The sequence below is a fragment of the Schistocerca piceifrons genome, chromosome 2, assembly GCF_021461385.2.
Source record: "Schistocerca piceifrons isolate TAMUIC-IGC-003096 chromosome 2, iqSchPice1.1, whole genome shotgun sequence".
Taxonomy (NCBI): domain Eukaryota; kingdom Metazoa; phylum Arthropoda; class Insecta; order Orthoptera; family Acrididae; genus Schistocerca; species Schistocerca piceifrons.
The window spans coordinates 737,697,611-737,713,877 of record NC_060139.1 but is presented as its reverse complement, the minus strand read 5'-3'; the positions used below and the strand labels follow the sequence as shown (position 1 = coordinate 737,713,877).

At 44.8% G+C, this 16,267-nt stretch overlaps 1 protein-coding gene across 1 annotated transcript in view; it reads left to right on the top strand.

The window, feature by feature from the left end:
* The first annotated feature begins 3,623 nt into the window (after positions 1–3,623).
* Positions 3,624–16,267, top strand: part of LOC124776649 (protein takeout-like) — a 118,870-nt gene continuing 106,226 nt past the window's right edge. The window contains exon 1 of the mRNA XM_047251736.1: positions 3,624–3,766. The gene's annotated coding sequence lies outside the window, so the exon portion shown is untranslated. The remainder of the gene's footprint in view (positions 3,767–16,267) is intronic.

Here is a 16,267-nt window from a genome sequence, read left to right as displayed (position 1 = left end):
AAGTCCTGTCGGCTGAAATGGCTCTGAGCACTATGGGACTTAATTTCTGAGGTCATCAGTCCCCTTAGAACTACTTAAACCTAACTAACCTAAGGACGTCACACACGTCGATACCCGAGGCAGGATTGGAACGTGCGACCGTAGTGGTGGCGCGGTTCCAGACTGTAGCGCCTAAAACCTCTCGGCCACCCTGGCCGGCGCAGGTCCTGTCGAACAGTGTGATTACCGCTTTCATTTTGGAGTTATGACACCGTGATTTTTTAATGTTGTCAGAGTCGTAAGTAACACTCGTACACTTACAACCATGAACAAAAAGTCGTCCTCCTCCCTCCGATTTAAAGCAATTTTCTCTCGTAACATAAACTTTCTCAGTACGCAGCGTAGCAACGACCATCTTTAGTGCACTAGAACAGATATCTAATCGGATTAAAGCCGACTCGGTGAAAAACGTTCCATAATGATCGATGAGATCCTGAATGTGCAGCAGACGAGACTTCGTTAATTGTTTCTTCGTTGCAGCCGTTAGTAGTAAAAGCAGCAAAACACTTCTGTAAGTTGGAGGTCGTGCTGAAAAGCAAAGTTTCCGAATTTCTACGTGAAAACTCTTAGAGGTTTTTAAATAAAACAATTTTTTTTTACATTCTACATCTCTATTCTTCATGTCACCATACTTGTACCGGTCTGCCGCTAGAGGGCTCCGAACGGTAGCGTGTAACATGGCACTGTGTAACGTAACTACGTCTGAGCGTGAGAAACAGCGTGCTGTAACCGAGTTCCGAATTGTAAGAGTTCTTACCCTCATGGAGCATCCTCTTCTTCGGCACGACAATGCCAGGACATACACGAGGAGGCTTAAGTGAGGTTGTGCCTCCGTCAACAAAGTCAATCATTCTTCACTGACAGTCTCAACAAACTGCTCTCCCGCTGGGGGAAATGTGTCGTCGCCAGGATGACTATGTTGAGAACATAATGTTGGAATACGTCGTGAAACCATGCACACAGGTGTGCAAAACTTAAGGAGAAAAGTAACTTTTCGCATGATATGTCAGTCGCTAGTAACATAGCTCGATGGAACTTTGACTATACAGAGACGGAAATGCTACAGTATAGTACAAAAGATGACTGAAAGAAATACGCAGTGAGAAAAAAAAGTCATGATAATTTGTTTCAAAGACAATTATTACACTGAAATCGCCCCACGCTTTTGACGGTCCCCTCGATATTACAAAAGGTGTCAAATAATTATTAATAGGCTATGGATGCTTCCCAGTGAGCTCTATTGCTCGTTACGTACACTCATATGGTGAGAAGCGGTAACACGTAATGCACCCAGCAACACCGTCGAACTATATCCGTTTCGTAGTGCAGATGTTGTTGTGCAGGGAGTCATAATTTTGCATGGCTGTACTGACCTTCATATATTTGTACACGGTAGACTCGCAGATTTACGATATTGTGACACTGTGCTCCTTCCCCACGTGCGTCTTTCAGGGGTGCATCCGGAGGTGATTTTATTTTTACGGACGTGCGTGATTGCATCGAACTGCGCAGGTGGAGGAGGCCTTGGAAAGAGAGAGTATTCGGCAAAGGGAAGGGCCTCTCCATTCGCTCGAGTTGAATCCTATCTAGCAAACATGGGATGCGCTAGAGAGACGTATTGCAGCCCGTTCGTACGCAGTTACCATCCGTCAGTTGCCAACGGCGCTGGTACAAGAACAGTACGCCCCACTTCAAGAATCCTTTAAAAAACCGTGGCGAGCATGGCAGCATGTTACAGAGCATATACCACCGTCCGTAGTGATCACACAGCTTAGAATACAGCCTAATTGGACTTTGTTTTCATTGTCAAAGCAGGTTGTGGCTGTGGACGCCAACAAAAATAATTTTCAAATGGTTCAAATGGCTCTAAGGGCATCAGACACATCCATGCCCGAGGCAGGATTCGAATCTGCGACCGCAGTGGTTTCGCGGTTCCAGACTGTAGCGCCTAGAACCGCTCGGCCACTTCGGCTGGCAAAAAATAATTTTTTCAGATGTTAAGAACCATCTCTCCTCTTACGTCATGCCGTGGTTACCACCATAAATCACGGTGACTTCATTGTCTGAATAGTTATCGTCTTTAAATAAAACTTTGATTTCTGGTACTTAAAATGTGTATTGCTTTCAGTTATCTTCTGTGCTACACTACAGCATTTTTTTTCTGTGTGTAACCAGGTTTCCTCCAGCTTTGTTTCTTGGCAATGTCACATCAACCGGAAGTTTCTTTAGTCCTTGAGTTTTGTATACAAGTGTATGCTAAGCAAATGACAGTGTTCATTTCATTGGTACGTTACGGCACCTTTAGGATGAGGTCGGCTGCATAGAATGATACAATTGGAGTAATTCCGAGGTGTGTATGAACCGTGTTACGCTGGAGTAGCAAGAAAGACGGTTCAAGAATGGCGTGATCGTTTGAACAGCGAGACCATTCAGACACTATGCAAGGCACAAAACATCTCGTGAAAAATATTGAATGTAAAAAAAAAAAGAATTGTAATGGCTCCCTCAGAAATACACAAATAATAATTCACTATTTTGAGTTCAGTAATGCAACTGTAGGAGTATCAGATACACGGTACAACGAAAGTGACATACGCTCTACATAGACTTCTCATACAGTGCACGCTTTAAACGATGAACAAGAGGAGGTCTGAAAATATTATCAGTAAAAAAGACATTTTCTGCAATTGATACGCTCACGCATGGCACAAAAAATCGCCGTGGCACTATGGGACCTAAAACATCTAGAACTTTTAACTACTTAAACCTAAGTAACTTAAGGACATCACACACATCCATGCCCGAAGCAGGATACGAACCTGCGATCGTAGCGGTCGCGCGGTTCCAGACTAAAGCGCCTAGAACCGACGGCCACAGCGACCGGCTGACGCATGGCACAGTGGGAGCTGTTATCATATAGCGAGTTTACGTGCCTTCTGGAAGTGAAGCAAGCACATTCTTTCAGGCCTGATTTTTTTCTGGGAGAAGGAAGTTTTTCTATGCGCTCTAACGCTTGCTCTTATGTGATCTTTTAAGGATTTTAGATGCAGGATTTACACGTATATATCTACCAGGTTTCATAACACGTACACTTGGATTCTTTTTATGGACTTAACTGATCATTCAATAATTGCCATGCAAAATAATAATAGTGAATTATACAGAGGAATATAACTAACCGACCACTTCTGCGTAATCTAGAGGCCACAAGTTGCTGCCTACTGGTACAGACACTCGTTGATATTTTTGCAGTTCTGCCCAACAGATGGCAGAACGTATGCGTGGTGAAAAGGTTAAATATTCACAAATGTGTACATGAGGTTTCCACTGGCGAAAAATATTTCTGTTCCAGCTAATACCCAGCCAACATTAATGTACACAAAGACAGAGGCTCTGAAACGCTTAATACCGATCAATCAGCGCGAACAGCTCAAGAACACCATGTAACGCCTGTAGATCCCGCGGGAAGATACTTCCAGTAGCTCAAGGATGACGGGTGGAGATTAAATCGGCGACGCCCGGCAGTGGATTCACAGAGATGGATCCTGCGCCGTAGGGCAGGGATTCGCGGTCGGCGCGTGTCAAGGGCAGCCGCTGGCAGCCGCTCTGCCGGCCTGCAGACAACTCGGCCGCAGCAGCGCCGCGTACCAGTCTCCGGTCTCTAGTCGCCTGGTTGCCGCCGCACACACAGCAGCAGCAGCAGCAGCAGCAACGGAACTGCGGGCTCGTAAGTCAACAACACAGCTGAGCGGCGCCGCTAGCTTCGCAAGGCATAAGCTCGCTACCTGTTGCATCTCTATTGTTGTCAGTACGGGTATAGTTCCGAAAAACAAAAATATTTGAAACTTAGTTCTAACGTTACACCGAAAACAGTTTCTTCAAGTTCAGTGGGTATCTTTTGTTTGCGACCTGAAATTGTGTGCGATCGATGTTTATTAGACTAAGACATAAATACCTAAGTTTAAATCGAATTCAAATTATTGTTCGTCGCTGTCCACTACTTTTTCCCATCGTTTTGGCAGCGTACTAATCTCGCAGCGGAAGAACTGCCCGTCATTTGAGGAGTCCGTGCACCGATCCAATTTTGCACTTGTTCATATGACTAGAAGTGCTGGTAAGCCAGACCGTGTGACACTGATCGAAAAAAGGTGGTAGTCGGAGGAAGCAATATCTGGAGAATACGGCGGGTGGGGTAGGACTGTCTATTTCAGCGTTTCCAAGCATGTTTAGATGGATTTTACGACTTGGGGTCGAGGATTGTCGTGCTGGAAAATCACCTATCGCTATATCGTGACCTTTGGTCTTCAACCCTCGGCTGAAACGCATTAATTGCTTCCGATAATGATATCCTGCGAGTTTTTTCTCTTTACCGTAGCTTCGAAAAGCTTCCGTCTTTCACCACTTTTCCGGTCTTCGACGTACAAAATCAGCTACCTCGAAGCGATGAAACCATTCTCTGCACGTTCTGTCAGTAATAAAAGCTTCAGCGTAGGTTCTGCCCAGGATTTTATGAGCTTCAGCCGCAGATATCATCACGTTAAAGCGTACAATTATAATTTTCTGCGAACGACGAATATTGAGCTCGTAAGTTGACATATTCAGTCGAGAATAGCTTTATGATGCAATCACAAATCGACTAATATTTTGATGTAGTTATGTTTACAAATGTCTACGTTTGCTGTATGACATCTACGACCTACCAACCGCACTACCACTTGCTGCTACTGATATCTATTCTAAAACTGCGGAAGCAAAAGCGTAGACCTAATGCATTTTTGTTGGCTAAAGGAAGATATGTTTGTGATGCAGTGACATTTGTGAAGCAGCAGCTAATGATTACTCTTCGATATTATCTTTATATTGCACCATTTTATTAGTAACTACACCTGTTTTTGTTATTATTATGAAAATTTCCGCTAGTAACAAAAATTTCAACTCATAAGAATCTAGAAACATCTGAATAGGTATTAGAGTGATAATGACTTCTTTACACATAAGATTCTGTACATAAATAACATTCTTAATAAATCCACTATATTGTGACTACCAAACATTATCATTGCCAGTGAGGGAATTTAAACTACTGCTTTAGATTTAAGGTAAATTGTTAGCGCACTGACAGAAGTTGAAGTGATTTGATCGAAAAAATGTTTCGGTCACAAAAACAGAGGCAGAAATGCTTGGGACTTGTAAATGCGGACCTCGCGGCATAATTTTAACCGATTTTTGATCAACTGAACTAATCTTAATACCATTAGAATGACAATACAAGGTAATCGGCACATAGTGACCGCCGTCACTGTCCTGAAGTCAACTGCTCAGAATACCTGTACTCCTGTTCTATGACACACGAAGCAGACACATGTGACTGTGCAGTTGCATCATACGATTAACAATTAGACAAGCCGGCCGCGGTGGTCTAGCGGTTCAGGCGCTCAGTCCGGAACCGCGCGACTGCTACGGTCGCAGGTTCGAATCCTGCCTCGGGCATGGATGTGTGTGACGTCCATAGGTTAGTTAGGTTTAAGTAGTTCTAAGTTCTAGGGGACTGATGATCACAGATGTTAAGTCAGCTCAGAGCCATTTGAACCAATTAGACAAGTGGAAATGAGGGGGAGGGGAAAACAGGAGGGTAAGCGGACTCCAGAACAACCTTACGATTGATCATCAGTAATCAAACACCGATGTGGACTTCCCCCATTTCCCTTCACAAAATGTTGGTGTTGCATATGGGGACGTCGGTGGCCCAATGACTCCTTCGTCTCACATCTTGTTCACTAACTTACGCAGAGATTGTATTTTGGGGAGAGATAGACGGTATGGTTCAAAATGGTTCAAATGGCTCTAAGCGCTATGGGGCAAAATCTGAGGTCATTAGCCCCTAGCCGTAGAACTACTTAAACATGACTAACCTAAGGACTTCGCACATATCCATGCTCGAGGCAGGATTCGAACCAGCGACCGTAGTAACAGCACGGTTCCGGACTGAAGCCCCTAGAACCGCTCGGCCACAGTGGCCGGCGAAGGTGTGGATATTGTCTGACAGGCACCTGGTCAAAAAGTAGAGTTCGATCCTCTGTTCGATTGGTCATTCCCAGCTTGTTGCTAGGGCAGCATCAGATGATAAATGCCCCACTTCGAATCCTCCACCCCTTGTGTCCACAATGCAAACTACTCGTGGGCTGTATAATCGGCGAACACCAATAATAATAATAATAATAATAATAAATAATAATAATTATAATTAATTAAGGACATCAATGCACTTAGACTAATTTCAAATGAGAACCTCTCTAACCGAGGTAACAAAGTAAGCTGGTTGGAAAGGACTCCGTTCGTTTGGTACCTGCAGACCGCTGTAAGAAATCAAATTACTACGCCCTTCGCGCACGACCGAAACGAATCCACTTGTCAGCACACAGATCAGACTCAACTCCCACCCGAAAATACTATAGGAAGGTTGGCTAGAAAACTTCCTCTGAGCTGATCCAGAAAGCTTGTAAGATGGGCGGTGGTAATTAATGCTTTACCAAACTATTATTGAATGCCGCGAGACTTATGTTTCAAAACACATGTCAGTCCCAGCTGGAAATCATAGCAAGAATTCAACACTAATACATTAAACACAAATAAACAGGCTAGGAATAAAAAAACTTTTACACATTTGTCTACGGTAGCTCGTTAGACATCAAGGAAAATGTGAAACTACCGTGGCGCATCGGAAGGCGGTTAGAATCGTGGTAATGCAGATTTGGAGATAATACGGCCACCACGAAATTCTAACCAGGAGGCTGAGCTGAAGCACGAAACGGAAATCAACGAACTTCGATACGTCAAGTCACAGAGTAGATATCAAATCAGAGACTCCTACTGCAAGAGGTACATTAATAGTACCAAACACTGAGACACTGTCATCCCATAAGCTGAAGCTCCCAGGGGGAGTGTTCACAACAATGGAGAAACTATTGAGAACTGCCCAGCCTGACAAGACTCAGTTGCAACCGGTGATCAACACCTGTGTCCTCATTAAAGGCCTGCGAGTGACTAGAGTAGGCTTTTCCAACACCTTGTATGACCCCAAAAATGATGTGACAACTTTCCTGATACCTTTCCTGCATGGTCCTGGCCACTACGTCTCCGACCTCAGTGTTGCTCGGACGTCGACCGCTGTTCTCCGCGCTGCGCCCTTACGTGTGCGCTCGCGATATTGACCTTAGACTTGCGCCAGTTGTGCTTGATAATCTCTGGGCTAATCTTGTTAGGTATCAGGTCTTGGATCGACCAAATATTGGACAAAGTAGAATTGAGGGAATATGGGAACAGGAGGGACGCTGGGGTCGCCGTATGGGCCTCGTTCTAGCGGTATTAAAGGCTAAGTTAAGCCAGGGCAAGAAAGGGTTCCATTTAGTTTGGGCTTCCAGGTGAAATATAATGAGGCGCACTAAGTTTCGATTCACCCATTCGACAAGGGAGAGACAGGAGTAGTAAGCTATCGCAGTTACGTGTTTCATCCCCGACTGAAAGCAGAACTGATACAAATGCTAGGGTGTTACCATTAACGATTACTCGTGGGAGCCCAAAGAAGGAAAAGATCCTGGTCAGAAGTTTAATGCTTCGCCCAGGGATTACTTCCACACTGAGCACCAACCAGCTAAGCTTAAGAAACTCTTCTACTATCACAATACTATCCCGCTGCCTATCCTGGGTACGCGGCAAAGGAACCACATAGTCAATGAACAGACGTTCCATACAAGTCTCTGCCCAAGTTGACTGAAGTAGCCTCCTATCACTGGTTTATCATTTTCCGTACATCACGATACAGTGATTCCCAGTTCAGTGATACTAGGATCTTGTGGATGGTCTTATATACACCTTGGTGCCACCTTTCACCGAGATACGGTGGTATTTAAAGACAGCGGTACCAGCACAGCAACGGACTGATCTTAGCTACCTCATACCGTCGCCTGTGGTGGCAGCGAATCCGCTTCTATAGTTCATATACCGGTTCCTCCTCGCCCGACATCAACCGCTTCCTGAGTCCTAAATTTGGATCTTCCTCCTGCTGCTCCTGAAGGTTACCAAACAAGGCCGACACCTCAACCGGCACGGCATTCACCACCTGGCAGCTCTCTTCCTTCTCCTCCTCCTCAAATATTCTACTCACGGCGCTATGTTGCGCCTTTGTGTGCTGTACGGAGAACAGGATGACCGAAATACGCTCTGTCCAACGTTCAATGCATCCAGTTTTGTGTGGACGTGACAAGACCCAGCAGGACGCTTGGTTATCTGTGTGTGAAATCCTATGGTACTTAACTGCTAAGGTCATCGGTCCCTAAGTTTACACACTACTTAACCTAAATTATCCTAAGGACAAACACCTACACCATGCCCGAAGGAAGATTGGAACCTTAGCCGGGACCAGCCGCACAGTCCACGACTGCAGCGCCTTGGTTATCTGTCTCCGGAGTTAATTGAAGGCGTTAGAGATAATATTTAAATTTCTCAATATTGAGTAGTACGGCACATGCTTCCAACTCGTATGTAGAATGTTTTCATTCCGCATGTGACAGAGACGTCGATGCGTAAACGAATTACTAGCGCTCAGCATCCTGCTCCTGGTAGCCACACTCGATTTCGAGGCGCCCATCTGTACTACGAACAGTCGACGAAATCGGGAATCTTGAGCATGAGAGCGTTGCTTAAGGATATTTAGCGCATCAAAAGCTGCCTGCTGGATCTCAGTCCATAGAAATGGCCCCCCTTTTTTTACACAACAGATTAGCAAACCTGGGCACGAATTCACCAAAAAATTCGTCATATCGACGAATCAGACTATCCACTTCTTGGTCTTGGGCTGGCGGAAGCTGTAGATTGCCCTACTTGTAGATTGTCCACGATTGAGGGGAGAACTCCTGACACGGTAGAGTAACTTTGGTGGATAGACGGTTAAACCCGCCTCCCTTAGATGCTCCACAACCTGGCGTAAATGTTCTAAATGTCCACCGAATGGCGCACTGTATATCACGACGTCCAGATGATTATATATGAACTTAAATTTTACATCTCCGAGCACCAAACTGAGCAAACTGGAGATGACTGCCGCTCCAGCTGGCAGACCAAAGGGCACCCGCTTGATATCACACAGTTTCCCGTCGGTTGCAAAGCAGTGAACGTCTTAGATCCTTCGGCCGAATGGATCTGGTAGTACGCCTGCTTGAGATCAACCACGGAGAAATAACGGGTTTCAGAAAACCAGGAAAGGAAATTGACTCCAGTACTAACTTATTGTTGAGCAGTCAGTAATCAATCACTAGTGTGAACTCCCCCGACTGCCCTTCAGCATCAGTAATATTGGTGATGCATATGGGGATATCGATGGTCTAATGCCTCCTTCATCCAACATCTTGCTCACAAATACATAGCATTATTCATCTTCATGGGAGATAGAAGCTATGCATATTGTCAGACTAGCACCTGTTCAGGAAACAGGATGCTATTAGTCATTCCCAGCTTGTTGGTTAATTCTTCAGGAAAGCCCCGAAAAACGTCAAGAAGAGCTTAGACTGCATCAGGTGATAAATGCCCCACTTCGAACTCTCCATCCCTGGCGTCCATAACACAAACCCCGGACCACCTACAATGTCGACTCAATCTAAATTTCAGCTTAGGTCGAGATCTAAAATAACTGTTAAAGCCAGTTCGTTAAAACAGGTAGCATCTCTTTGCTTATTAAAATATGAAAGTGGTTTGCCAAGATTAAGAACATTTGCTTATAACCAGTACATCAGACCCAATAAGCTCACGAGGGAGTCCAAAAACCTACATTTGCTGCCATTCAAACCTGGAATTAATAACATAATTACGCAAATTATACACTAGAACAGCAAGTTGTCTGCAGCGTAAGTGTAATCAAACTTTGATTGATAGAATTTAGCTAAATCCTGTTGAAACAGCAATACAAGGTGAATGGTCCACAGTGCCCTCGGTAACTGGCCCGAAGTCAGGACAGTTAACAACCAACGGTTCAGAATACCGGCTTCACCTGCTAAAGCACACAAAGTAGACGCATGTGACTATACAGGTACATAATACAATTAACAGTCAGCAAGTTGTAATCAGGCGGAAGGGAAGACAGGGGAAGCAACCTCAGCTAACATCAACACGCCCAAGGCAATTCTATCGTGAGAGACAGATGATAATTGCAAAATTTAGCGTACCAGTTACAGAACAGTGCTAAGAAACTACCTGTGCCTGTCAAATAGACGAACACGTACAGTAATAATGATAATAATAATAATTAATAAATAAATAAAGGGCAGCAGTGCACTTAGAGTATTTTCTAGTAAGAACCTCTCCAGCAAAGTTAACAGGTCCTCGTCCGTTTGATAGCTGTTGACTGGAATACCTTCAGACGGCAACATTTAATTGAATTCAAATATTACGCCCTTCATATGGGACCGGGCGAGTCCATGTGTCAGCAAGCAGAACAGATTTTTTAGCAAACAGAACACAGCATGTTGTTATCAACGGAGAGACGTCTACAGACGTTAATGTAACCTCTGGCGTGCCACAGGGGAGTGTTATGGGACCATTGCTTTTCACAATATATATAAATGACCTAGTAGATAGTGTCGGAAGTTCCATGCGGCTTTTCGCGGATGATGCTGTAGTATACAGAGAAGTTCCAGCATTAGAAAATTGTAGCGAAATGCAGGAAGATCTGCAGCGGATATGCACTTGGTGCAGGGAGTGGCAACTGACCCTTAACATAGACAAATGTAATGTATTGCGAATAGATAGAAAGAAGGATCCTTTATTGTATGATTATATGATAGCGGAACAAACACTGGTAGCAGTTACTTCTGTAAAATATCTGGGAGTATGCGTGCGGAACGATTTGAAGTGCAATGCTCATATAAAATTAATTGTTGGTAAGGCGGGTACCAGATTGAGGTTCATTGGGAGAGTCCTTAGAAAATGTAGTCCATCAACAAAGGAGGTGGCTTACAAAACACTCGTTCGACCTATACTTGAGTATTGCTCATCAGTGTGGGATCCGTACCAGATCGGGTTGACAGAGGAGATAAGAGAAGATCCAAAGAAGAGCGGCGCGTTTCGTCACAGGGTTATTTGGTAACCGTGATAGCGTTACGGAGATGTTTGGCAAACTCAAGTGGCAGACTCTGCAAGAGAGGCGCTCTGCATCGCGGTGTAGCTTGCTCGCCAGGTTTCGAGAGGGTGCGTTTCTGGATGAAGTATCGAATATATTGCTCCCCCTACTTATACCCCCCGAGGAGATCACGAATGTAAAATTAGAGAGATTCGAGCGCGCGCGGAGGCTTTCAGACAGTCGTTCTTCCCGCGAACCATGCGCGACTGGAACAGAAAAGGGAGGTAATGACAGTGGCACGTAAAGTGCCCTTCGCCACATACCGTTGGGTGGCTTGCGGAGTATAAATGTAGATGTAGACGTAGTACTTGCGTGCGTGAATACTATCGAAATGTTGGCTACAGAACTACCACCCAGCTGTGCCAGAAAGCCTTGATGACATTGGTAGTAACTCATGATTCACCAACATAAGTTTCAAGACACGTCATTCCTGTCTGGCGATCATAGCTAAAATTCAGCAGTAAGGCATTAAACATAAATAAACAGGAAAGGAATTAAAATTTGACACTCTTCTCCGCGGTAACTGGTTTAGACTTCAAGGTAAATGCGACACTTGTGGCGGCCCACCACGCAATTCTAAACCAGGAGGCTGTGCTGAAACGCAAACCGAGGTACAACGCACCTAGGCACGTAAAGTCACTGAATAGACAACAAAATCAGATTCTCCAACAGGGACACGAATACTGCTCAGGAATGTCTCTAGCTGAGTTAAATTTAGCCCCGATAAATACACTGTGTGATCAGAAGTATCTGGACACATGGCTGAAAATGACTTACAAGTTCGTGGTGCCTTCCATCGGTAATGCTGGAATTCAATATGGTTTTCGCCTAGACTGAATGTTTATGACAGTTTACATTATCGCAGGCATAAGTTCAGTCAGGTGCTGGAAGGTTTCTTGGGGAATGGCAGCCCATTCTTCACGGAGTGCTGCACTGAGGAGAGCTATCGATGTCAGTCGGTGAGGCCTGGCAGGAAGTCGGCGTTCCAAAACATCCCAATGATTTTCTATAGGATTCAGGTCAGGACTTTTTGCAGGCCTGTCCATTAGAGGGATGTTACTGTCGTGTAACCACTCCGCCACAGGCCGTGCATTATGAATAGGTGTTCGATCGTGTTGAAAGATGCAATCGCCATCCCCTAATTGCACTTCGACAATGGGATGCAAGAAGGTGCTTAAAACAGCAATGTTGGCCTGTGTAGTGATATTGCCACGCAAAACAAGGAGTGCAAACCCCCTCCATGAAAAACACGAGCCGGCCGAAGTGGCCGAGCGATTCTAGGCGCTACAGTCTGGAACAGCGCGACCGCTACGGTAGCAGGTTCGAATCCTGCCTTGGGCATGGATGTGTGTGATGTCCTTTTAGTTAGGTTTAAGTAGTTCTACGTTCTAGGGGACTGATGACCTCAGAAGTTAAGTCCCACAGTGCTCAGAGTCATTTGAACCATTTTTGAAATACACGACCACACCATAACACCACCGCCTCCGAATTTTACTGTTGGCACTACAAACTCTGGCAGATGACGTTCACCGGGCATTCGAAATACTCACACCCTGCCATCGGATCTCTACATTGTGAACCGTGATTCGTCACTCCACACAACGTTTACCCATTGTTCAATCGTCCAATTTTTACGCTCCTTGCAGCAAGCGAGGCGTCGTTTGGCATTTGCCGCCTTGATGTGTAGCTTATGAGCAGCCGATCGACCATGAAATCCAAGTTTTCTCACCTCCCGCCGAACTGCACTTGCAGTGGCTCCTTATGCAGTTTGGAATTCCTGTGTTATTGTCTGGATAGATGTCTGCCTAGTACATATTACGACCCTCTTCAACTGTCGTCGGCCTCTGTCAGTCAAGAGACGAGGTCGGCCTGTACGCTTTTGTGCTGTACGTGTCCCTTCAAGTTCCCACTTCACTATCACATCGGAAACAGTGGACCTAGGGATGTTTAGGAGTGTGGAAATCTCACGGTCAGACGGTACGATACAAGTGACACCCAGTCACCACGTTCGAAGTCCGTGAGTTCGGCGGAGCGCCCCATTTAGCTCTTTCACAATGTCTAATGATTACTGAGGTCGCTGATATGCGATGCCTGGCAGTAGGTGGCAGCACAGTGCACCTAATACGAAAAACGTTTGTTTTGAGGGTGTGCGGATACTTTTGGTCACGTATAGTATCGGTTCACAAACTTTCTCACCTGGAAGACTGTAATATGTAAGATGACGTACATCTCCCGGTGTCCAAAGCTTGGGTGGTGCAGCAGATTCCTTCCAGTAGGTACCCTCAGAGAGCGCCCGCGTCGATCCACTGGGTTATCTTCCACACGTTTCCTCAGAAACACGCCCAGCGTGATCAGAAAACTAAGGGTCGGCAACCCTTCGCACCGCCGCCAGCACGCACGCCGAACTCAAATCGAGTCTTCTGGTGCGACTCCCTACGACCTGTGTCCTCGCTACCGCTCGTGACGGCGACCCGCCCGACATCAAATTCACGCCTCGTGGCTTGTTGTTGTTGTTGTGGTCTTCAGTCCTGAGACTGGTTTGATGCAGCTTTCCATGTTACTCTATGTTACTCTATCCTGTGCAAGGTTCTTCATCTCCCAGTACGTACTGCAGCCTACATCTTTCTGAATCTGCGTAGTGTATTCATCTCTTGGTCTCCCTCGCGACTTTTACCCTCCACGCTGCCCTCCAATACTAAATTGGTGATCCCTCGATGTCTCAGAACATGTCCTACCAACCGATCCCTTCTTCTAGTCAAGTTGTGCCACAAACTTCTCTTCTCCCCAATTCTATTCAATACCGCCTCATTAGTTATGTGATCTACCCATCTAATCTTCAGCATTCTTCTGTAGCACCACATTGCGAAAGCTTCTGTTCTCTTCTTGTCCAAACTATTTATCATCCATATTTCACTTCCATACATGGCTACACTCGATACAAGTACTTTCAGAAACGACTTCCTGACACTTAAATCTATACTCGATGTTAACAAATTTCTCTTCTTCAGAAACGCTTTCCTTGCCATTGCCAGTCTACATTTTATATCCTCTCTACTTCGACCATCGTCAGTTATTTTGCTCCCCAAATAGCAAAACGTCTTTACTACTTTAAGTGTCTCATTTCCTAATCTAATTCCCTCAGCATCACCCGACTTAATTCGACTACATTCCATTATCCTCGTTTTGCTTTTGTTGATGTTCATCTTACACTCTCCTTTCAGGACACTGTCCATTCTGTTCAACTACTCTTCCAAGTCCTTTGCTGTCTCTGACAGAATTACAATGTCATCGGCGAACCTCAAAGTTTTTATTTATTCTCCATGGATTTTAATACCTCCTCCGAACTTTTCTTTTGTTTCCTTTATTGCTTGCTCAATATACAGATTGAATAACATCGGGGATAGGCTACAACCCTGTCTCACTCCCTTCCCAACCACTGCTTCCCTCGTGGCTTAGCAAGCCACATATCCCCTGCTCCAAAGAGAAACCTGTTCAGGGCATGGGCCAGCCTACCTTTTTGCGCATTGTCTCAGCACCTTTAAGCCAACTTTCAAAGTTTTGCCTCGCAATGGGAAACAATTACGGAGTTTAAAAAAAGTGATCCTTTATTTTGTTTTACAATTTTAACAACAAAACCAAATTCATTAAAATTAACTGAAAATGTAAACGTTGAAATCTGATGTAAATATATCTCGTCCGTCACAATGACAGGGACGATAAAAATCTCACTATTCTTAGTCATAGCTTGACATCTATAGATTCACTATATCTTTTTCAGACAGTAGGTTTAGCATGTTAACTGTAACTTTACTTTCAGTGACGCTCTTCTGCAGATCTACATAGGGTGATGGGAACCAAGCGTAGAAGACAGCGTGACGGAGAGAAACTGAAGCGAGACTCGTTGTATGACACTGAATTTTGCAACTCGATGGCCAATGACGGCGTTTACTTTCATGTATTCGTATCGGATATTTGCGGTGTTTTGAACAGTTAAAGACGATCCAAAGATATACGAGGCCAGCATGATGCAAACGGCTTAGGATAATCAGTACAGACACGTCCACATGACTGCACTGACAAGGCAATTCAGTGGACGAAAGCGTATGCTCGGTTACGGCCATGTAGACAAGTTGTCAGTCATAATGCTTTCTTGTTGATTCTGATGCTGTTCCAAACTTGGAACTTTGTCGGAAAAACATGTCATGAGAAGTCTTTTCCATTATCATTCATCCTCACGTTAATATTGTACACTTTATATTCGATGAAGCATACTTTGACGTTTCAAGGCTCTTTAATGGCTGGACTAAGCATAAGAGAGAGCGCTACATGTCCTATGGAAAAGCTGTTCTTGATGCAGCCTTAAGCACTTCTTCATCTTGCAATTTATTACACGTTCTCCGTGGTCGTAGTCTTCCTGGTCATTCTGTCTAGGAAAGACAAGTTTCACTGACGTTAATGTACAGTCTGTTGAGTCTAGGAATCCTGCATACTCGGTTCGCTACACAAATAATCAAACAACTCCTATTAACGACTTTTATTACAACAAGACCAGTGCAAATACATAACTTTGAACTGAGAATTCCCGTAGTCTTTTATACGAGGGTTGAAACGTTAATAGTGGCAACTATTTATTTACAGCTCGTACAAAATAGATACGTGTTTCAAAGTTTTACTGGCCTTCACAGTAGTCACCACCATTGTGTATAGCCCGTTGCCAGCGATGTGGAAGTCGTAGGATACTCTTAGAAGTGCCAGTTGTGTTGACAGTTCGAGTGGCGTGGCCGGCCGTTGTTGCCAAGCAGTTCTAAGCGCTTCAGTCCGGAACCGCGTGACTGCTACAGTCGGAGGTTCGAATCCTGCCTCGGGCATGGATGTATGTGATGTATTTAGGTTAGTTTGGTTCAATTAGTTCTACGTTCTAGAGGACTGATGACCTCAGATGTTAAGTTCCATAGTGCTCAGAGCCATTGGTACCGAGCGGCGCCGTCTATTGCCCGACTTATTTGCAGCAGTTCTGAAGCGAATGCTGTGAAGTGTTTTCTTCAGTTTAGAAATCGA